The sequence below is a fragment of the Theobroma cacao genome, chromosome 8 (assembly GCF_053813885.1).
Source record: "Theobroma cacao isolate CCN51 chromosome 8, ASM5381388v1, whole genome shotgun sequence".
In the NCBI taxonomy this organism is placed as follows: Eukaryota; Viridiplantae; Streptophyta; class Magnoliopsida; order Malvales; family Malvaceae; genus Theobroma; species Theobroma cacao.
This window is the reverse complement of record NC_142646.1, coordinates 9,268,639-9,277,344: the sequence shown is the minus strand read 5'-3', so window position 1 is coordinate 9,277,344 and position 8,706 is coordinate 9,268,639. Positions and strand designations below refer to the sequence as shown.

The following is an 8,706-nucleotide window of genomic DNA, read 5'->3' as shown; positions in this document are numbered from 1 at the left end:
CACTATCATATGGGATTTTATGTCTAACAATTGTCATCTCTGTCTTTTAATTAATTTATTTAATTCGGTACTACTTTGATCCAAGCTGGTAATTAAAAGTTATTGTATGTTGATGGCAACAACACATGGTTTCAGACCTTCAGCCAACCTTCATTACTAGTTTTAGTAGGCGCTGAAGTGATAGAAATGCAAACAAGAGAAGTTGGTAGTCAATCAAAGCTCAAGAATGAATACCTTTATTTAGCATATTGATCATACAATAAGAGCATATTCTCGATACCTTATCTGTCTATCTCTAGCATGGCATTTACATAGACCTGAAACGCAAGCACATGCGTCCGCCGTCCATGGCTCTGATTGCAAGCATTTACAAGAAGGAGAATAGTATAGTTCCAACCCGTAGCCCATACACATGCTAGATATTCATTTTATTCAACTATCTTATTTTCTTATTTAATTTAATGCATCCATAAGATAACTAGCACTTAGTTGTACCCTCCTCTGCCAGTTGTATTGTAGGTAGATAGAAGAGCCCTTCGTCCTGCAAAAGAAAATGATGCTGATCAAATTAGTAAACACCTACTATATAAATATACATGGTTGCCTTTCCTGTTTCCACTTAAAAGAAAGCAAAAGCTGCATAAGATAAAATCATCACCCAATTTTTTTTTTTTTTTTACATGATCATTGAGAGGGCAGGAGCAATGATGAAACAAGGTCCAACCTTCATCTCACACGAGAACCTGTGGCCAAGTCTATAAAAATCTGTTTGTTGTCAAAGACTATAACTCCTTTTTTATTGGTCCTTCTAAGTTAAGTGGTCTTTTTGACAATTACAAACCTCACTTATCCAAGAAGAGAGAAAAGACAATTATACAACCTCTAATAGAAGTTGCAATGAATAAGCTGGCAAGAATATACTGATGCACAGAGATTTTAGAATATCAAATTGATCACAAGCAGGTTAGTGTCCCATTATTTTGGGACTAGCAAAATAAGAAGTATGGCTAAAGGCAAATGAAAACTTGTAGAAAATGGCAGTTTCTGACAAACCAAGTTTAAGTTGATATGCTGCATTATCCAGCAAAGCAGTAGCCACCTCTGAGGAAACAAGCAGAAGAACTGCAACAAGAAGCAGCATCAGAATGAGCTCGATGGTCTTAGGGAGAAACATTTTGTTAAATCCTAGAGAATTGAGGAAGAAAACGGTAATTGGCAATGAAGAATATCTTAGTGAGGAGCTTTGGTTCAGACCAAGTATTTATAACCAAAACTTAGAGAACCAGTTGGCATCAGTAGAGTTGAATTCAGGGAAGTTAGCACGTCAAGTTTATGTTTCATTAAGGCTATTGTTGACAATCTGTCAAACAAATTTTATCCTTGAAATGCCGGTCAAGAAACTCCATTTGCTCCCACATGAATTCTATACCCACCACGGCCTTGCCTTCTGGATCACTTTGTTTTACTGGGTCAAAACAGTTGCCCTTAATTTCTGATATCCAATAATTGATCTCCTGTTAAAGCATGGAAATAACGTATGCGGCTTGTAAATGATATTTTTGCAAATGAATTATCATGCAGACACCATATTGTTCGGGACTTACTCAGTAATTTTATTTTCTTTTAATTTCATGTTTATTCTACTTATTATTATTATTTTTTGCTCTTTATTATTAGGCCTTATCTTGTTCTTAACAAATAATTTGCCAATGACCCTGGTCAGACGGTCCATGAAAACAGTCTGGGCTTTGGGCTACTAAGCCCACAAACAGCTAAAAATATAAGGAAACAATGCACAATCGGATCAAACAACACAAAAAATCAAAACAAATCAAAAAAAAAAAAGGAGGAAAGTCTCCTATTGCCGAATTTCCAGAAAAACATTCCCTTTCCAAATTTTCTCCACAATCACGAAAATCACTCAAGAAAAAAATCGAATAAAATCGAATCGAATCGAATCAAGCTAATCTAAAGGGATTTGTAATTACATTAAAGATCTTGAAAAACGATCTATAAAAACCTAGAACACACCAACACAAAAGGGAATTCATTCGATAGAGAAAGAAAGAAATAAGCAACTTAAGCAAACACAACCATTCTCAAGCCTAGAAATCAAAAAAAAAAAAAGGTTCTCTTTGGGATTCTCAGTTTGAGAGTGGGTTTCGGCTTAGGAGTTTTGGCAACTTTGGGTGAGGTTCTAATCTATATCTGGGAGTGCCTTTGTGGGTTGGTGTTACGGGAAAAGGAGTTGTGAGTGCCATTTGGTACCTCTGGCAGCAAGGAGGGTGACCAGATAAGGGCGTCGGAAAAGAGATCTTAGAGAAGAGGGAGAGCGAAGAGCGAGGCGGCGACGTGTAGAGGGAGGAGGAAGAAGAAATCGGGCTACGGTTTGTTTAAAAAAGAGAGCTTTTAAACCTGTATAAAACGACGTCGTGTCGGAGAAGGAAAGAAACAAGCTGCTGAACGAAAAAAAGAAATCTGGATGTTTCCTTCATGAAAACCAAACGGCTTTCTTTTAAACAAGCATGTTACTTGCTTCTTTTCCATCGTTTACGGCAATCAAAAACATCATGTTGCCTCCCCAATCTGATTCTATTTGTTCATCCAGTTCAAAATTTGGAAATGTGCTTATCACCAACTTATAACTTGAGATCAAGGGGAATAGATTAAAATAAGAGAATGAAGAACTCAAGAGAAAAATGAAAAGATTGATAGGTGAAGCTAGCAAAGATAAAAAAAAAAATTGCATATGGAGAAAGAGGCATGGAAAGACATGTTTGAGGGACTAGGAAGCACCTTTGAATCAGTGATTGTTGAGCTTAATATGCTACAAAAAGAAAGTGAATATTTGAGGAACAAAAGGATGCTCTCCAATCTTCTAGTCATGTTTTGAGGCATAAGCTACACATCCAACGAAGAGCTAACCAACTTCTCTTAAGAGAATGTGAGCAACTTGAACAAACCATTCGAGGACTTTAAAGGCATATGACTTAGTCAAGAAAGAAATGTCAATGGCTACAAGCATTCGTAAGAATAAGGAATACAAGTGAGGAGTGACGACGTGAATTTTTTAATAAACAAGCCCAAGGGAAGCATCTTGTGAGACAAATCACCAAGGCAATTTTCATGGCAAGAGACATGGCTGATAAGGTGGAAATCCTCAAAGGGAAAGTCTAGCAACCAAAAGCATATGGACAATATTTGCTAAACTTTTTAGACAAGGCATATGACCAATACTGACTAGTTGATCATTTTATTTAGATTGTATTAGGGATGGAAATGGCTGTAAACAATCTTTGAATTTAATAAGAGAACCTTTTCTTGTCAATATTTGTTATGTCATGAATACCTTGAAACACATTCATTCATGTATCATACCTCAAAAATCGTATCTAATTTCTAATCAACGATTTGACAACAAAAATAATACTCACAAGATTAATTTTTAGGATTCAACGCACTAGGATCTTCTTTTGCATTGACCTCTAACTCTGAGTGAGGTTCTTAATGTTTTTGTGTAGATATGATAAGAAAACTAACCTTAACTTTATATACTAAATTCTTAATTCCACTATCATAAGATTTAAAATTTCCTACACAAGTCTACAAACGTAAGCCCACATTTAATATTAGAGCCTAACCTACTTTATTAGATTATATATATTATGGATTATAATATTTTCACATTATCAAGACCAAATAAGTTTAGCTCATTTTAATAAAAAACATATGTCACTTAATCTTATTGACATGAAGTAATGTAGTAGTGTAGCAATGAATAACAACACTTCGTTAATAATCTATTTCATGTGTTGTATTCATTTGTTAGTTATTTTATTCTTTACCATATGTAGCCCAAGCTTGCAGGAGTAATACTTTATGGTTTACTTAATAAACCTATACATTTGCCTTCATGTCTCAAGATCTACTTTCTGTGTCAAAGAAATACCCTTAAGGCAATCAATTTATGCCTATTCTATGCTCAAGGCTAACACATGTCTTTAAATCTATTTACAAATGCAATATAATATTATATATATGTGTGTATGTGTGTATATATATACATATACATATGTATGTATATATACATACATATGTAAATACTTTATGACTGAATATCATTGAATAATCATCATTAATAATAAATCCTAATACATCGTCAAAGGTGTGTTCCAAACAAAATTAAGCATAAAGAATAAAATGATATCAAATCCTCCCACTAACCAAATACATTAAAGAACTCCATAATACCTATGTTATAAATATATCTTTTTAAAATTGACAAGGTATAGTCCCATGGTTAAAGGATGAGCTATCATGTCATCAATCTTAATATGCTTTGTCAAATTATCACGTTTTTTGACAAGTTTTTTAACTATCAATACTTTATCTTTATATGCTTAGCCTTTGTGATACCTCTATTGTTATTAGTGAATATAGTTGTTACATTATTACCATATTACAACTATATGAGTTTAGTAGTAAAGTCAACCATCGATAATTCTTTAATGAGATTTCTTAGCCAAACTGCTTTGTCTAATTGCTTCATAACATGCAACAAGTTTTGCTTGCATAATTAACGAAGTTCACAAGTGTATGTTCTACATTTTTCCAAGATATTGCACCATATGCCAACATAAAAATGTATCTTGATGTGGATTTCCTATCATCTAAATAGTTGACAAAGTCAAAACAAGTATAAGCTACCAACTTAAGATCTTCAACCCTTTGATAAACTAACATGCAATCCTTAGTTTTTTTTAAATATCTCATCACATTCTTTGCAGCTTTCCAATGATCTTTACAAATATTAGACAAATATCTCTCCAAAAGACTTACTACAAAAGAAATGTCAAGCCTTGTGCATAGCCAAGCATACATTAAACTTTTTATTGCCTTAGCATATGGTATTACTTTGTGACTTGATGGGATGCATGAATCTATGCATCAATTTTTCAAAATTTTTCTAAAGTCCAATTCACCCTCCCCTCTTAGACATTCTTGCCATTTATTCTTTGGGCTAACATTTCGAACAAATGGTATCATAGCTTTGGTCTTAAATTTACAAGTTTAAACACCTTAAGTAAATATCCTTGTTAGCTCCAAAATAGGGCATCTAACTCTTACAAAACCAACCTTTGAATAAAGACCTTCAGTTCTAGAGCCTCCACGTTTTTATAATGTAGATTTCTTTATTTAGAGATATAGAATGAAGTGCTTCATCATTGCCAAAAATTATCAAGCTTAGAAGCAAATTGAGGATGGTCCATAAAAAATAGAGAAAGACATGGTTGAATGGAATGAACATGATCTAGACTTGATTGAACTCAATGCCAAAGCCATGCACATTATCTTTAATGGACTTGGTGAAAGACAATATAAGGAAGTCCAAAGTTGTGAAAGTTCCAAAGAGATATGGGAAAGCCTAGATGAGCATTATGGACAACCTTTAGAAAGAGAATTAAAAGAAGATGATCTTTTGGATCAAAGTTCAGCAAGCGAAGATAAAGAGTTTAGACAATTTCAAGGCTAAACATCAAGCTATGAGGTAGGTTTTTTTCCCATAAGTCAATTGCCTTTTCAAATAATGAATTGGAAAATGTGTTTGAAGAACTGGCTTTATCAGTTCAAGATCAAAGCTTAAGTAAAAAAAAAGTAAATTTCAAAGCTTAGGATTGAAAATGAATCATTAATGGAGGAAAACAATCAGTTGAAAGTTTCTATTGAAATGCTTCAAAGAAATTATGATCGATGAAAAGAAGAAAACAGAAAATTGAAAATTATTGTGAAAAGAAAATAAAGATAAAAAATTAGAAGTAGGAAGTCTGATAGTACTTTTATTATTTAATTTATATTAAACAATACTTATTTCATGCATATATTTGTCAAGACTAACCTTCAAGGATCTAAAGAAATTTAGATATCAAAAATCAAATGAGAATCTCTGTTATAAGTGTGTTAAAGCAATGAGGAACAAACTCTTGAAAATTGGATGCCTTCTAGTCACACAAACGAAAATGGGTGAATTTTATACCAAAAGTCATTTATTTGTTTAAAATGAGGATTTTGGTTAATTGATTATACTATCTTGAATTGCATTGATTTAGCTTGATTTCTCAAAATTTATGTTTATCTTAATTAAGAAATTGATGTCTTATTATTGCTCAAATATCATGTGCATAATTGTTTGGCTACTATCCCTTAAGTCTTATTAATAAATCTTGATTATGTAAAATTAGTCAAGTGTGATACATGTTATAAATTGCATAATCTTGAAGAAAGTATTGATCTAAAATTGAATATACATTTATATTTGAATTTGAATATATCATCATGCTCATTCTTTTTTAATTCTATTGAGTTTGCTTGATTATGGAAAATTGGTTTGATAAACTTTCCTCTTTTTTTGTGAATTTGATTTCATATTATTTCTTTGAGGAACAATAATTTTTAAGCGTGACCTTGAACATAAAAGGTCTAATGTTAATGATATGATGGTAATATGAGCTTACATGTTTGATTTGCATTATTACCTATTCTAGTAGTCTATTCAAGGAAATTGAGTTTGAAGGTTGATTTTTTTACTTTCTTATGCTAAAGATTAGTTGACTATTTGAACAATTTTGATTTGCACTCTAGAACTTACTTAAATAGTTCAAAATGGTTGATAATGGGTTTAAAAGATTTGAATACATGAATTAGTACTTTAGAACAAAGATAAGTGCATATGAGTAATGTTTGCCATCCTTGAGCTTATAATGAGTTATAAATTGAACAAGCTTGTTTTATAATGAAAATACTTATTAAATTGTTCTCATAGGATGTGTATGTTTACTTGCAATCTTGAATGATCATAAGGGCATTTGTGATACATGATTATACATGATTTAGAAATGACCCTTGACATGCATAAACATGACTCATTATGCTCATTACACATTTCATAAACCATTTAAAGCATAATTGAACAAGATTGAATAACACTGAGCTTATGATTTTGCACAAAATATGTTCAACTCAAATCTTTTATGTTTCTCATGAAAAATGTCTTGGTAATTCTTCATTGATAATGTCAAGCCCAACTCTACAATATGTTTATTATGCCATTCTTACATAAGAATGCATGTTTGCTTACTTGGATACTTCAAAAATTGTTAAAGGACGACAATATACCAAATGGTACAACTAAGTTGAATTAAACCTCGAACTAGTCCAAATAGAGATTTTCAGATGAAATTGAGAATTTTAAAATCTCAGAATGACTTAAAATGGTGATTCGAAGTTCGAGGACCGATTTGGAGTCAAATTGGAATTTTCATGACCTAAGGGTAAAATGGTCATTTTGCCACCTGAGGTTAAAATTGGAATGTTGGAAAAAAATTTTGAAATATTGACTATTTAGAACATAATTTGAGTTTGAGAAGTGAAAAATTTTAATTCCGGCATTTTTCGAGCATAAGGGCAAAATTGTCATTTTGCCACCTCCAGGGCAAAATTGTAATTTTACACCACACAACACTTGTCCAGCACATGGATTTTACCCCAATATTATTATGGATAATTGAAGGATTTTATGTGGTGGAGAAAGAAAGCTTAATAGTTAAGAATTTAAAAATAAACCAATGGTAAGGTGACAAGTGTCAAGCTTTTATTTTTTTATTATTTTCCTTATAAATTAGCACAAAACCAGCCCATTTCTCATTCTTATAGCCGACCAAAGCAAGAACAAAGGAAGAAAAGGAAGAACAAAACCCTAGGTGGAAAAATTCAAGAGAAAAGTGTGAAAATTCAAGGAAACAAGTGAAAAAAAAAAAGGTAAGATTTTTCAATTAAGGTTGAGATCTCTCTTTCTTAAGCATTTTTTTCTTATTTTCCATGGTTGAATCACATGATTTCATGATGAATCACATGATTTCATGATGAATCCCATGCTGGCAGAACACTTAGAGGGAGGTTTTGATGCTTGATTTGGTTAGATTTCAATATATTTTAGTGTTTTTAGTTAGTTAGTGATTTATGGTATGAAAAGCCAACAAGAAAAATTCACTTCCTCCCATCACCCATCATTGGCCGAATTCTCCATGTAGAATATTGATGATGATTTTGATTTTATTTCAAGTGATTTGGTTAGGAATTAGTGATTTATGGTGTGAGAATCAAGCTTGAAAAATTATAGTGTTGATGCACCCACCATGGCCGAATTTTTCAAGAGAAAATGTGAGGATGATTTTGTCATATTTCAAGTTATTTAATTTGTGTTTGATGATTTGAAGTATTGGGAGAGAAATGGAATTCTTTGAAGTTGAATTGGACGTATTGACCAATTAATCGGGTGATAGATCGAGTTAGGCCAACACCGCATGTAGACTATGATCCGAACAATTCGCATTCCATATCATGCATTCATATAGAGTTTAGATTAGTTTTATAACGGTTTAGCACCAATGTGGTATATTGCTTGATTTTGCATTATGTCTAGGTGGTGAATCCTCCGAAAAAGGACAAAGAAATTGCACCCAAGGATCAATAGTCAGAGTACTCCAAAATTCAAACTCCTGATACAGTGAGTAACCTTATTATCATCTTAATTATCTAAAGTGGTTTTATTCGATTTTGTGATATTATGAAAAATAAGTTTAAATAGTAAATCTTATGTTTTATAAGCAAAATGTGATTAAATGAAATGATTTAATAAAATTGTCTTGA

At 32.2% G+C, this 8,706-nt stretch overlaps 1 long non-coding RNA gene across 1 annotated transcript; it reads right to left on the bottom strand.

Moving 5' to 3' along the window:
* Positions 1–202: 202 nt before the first annotated feature.
* On the bottom strand, positions 203–1,329 carry LOC18592561 (uncharacterized). The gene is made up of 2 exons (XR_001928998.2): positions 1,054–1,329; positions 203–541 (listed from the first exon to the last, which is right to left on the bottom strand). It is a non-coding gene; the product is annotated as an uncharacterized LOC18592561 (long non-coding RNA).
* Between the last annotated feature and the right edge of the window lie 7,377 nt (positions 1,330–8,706).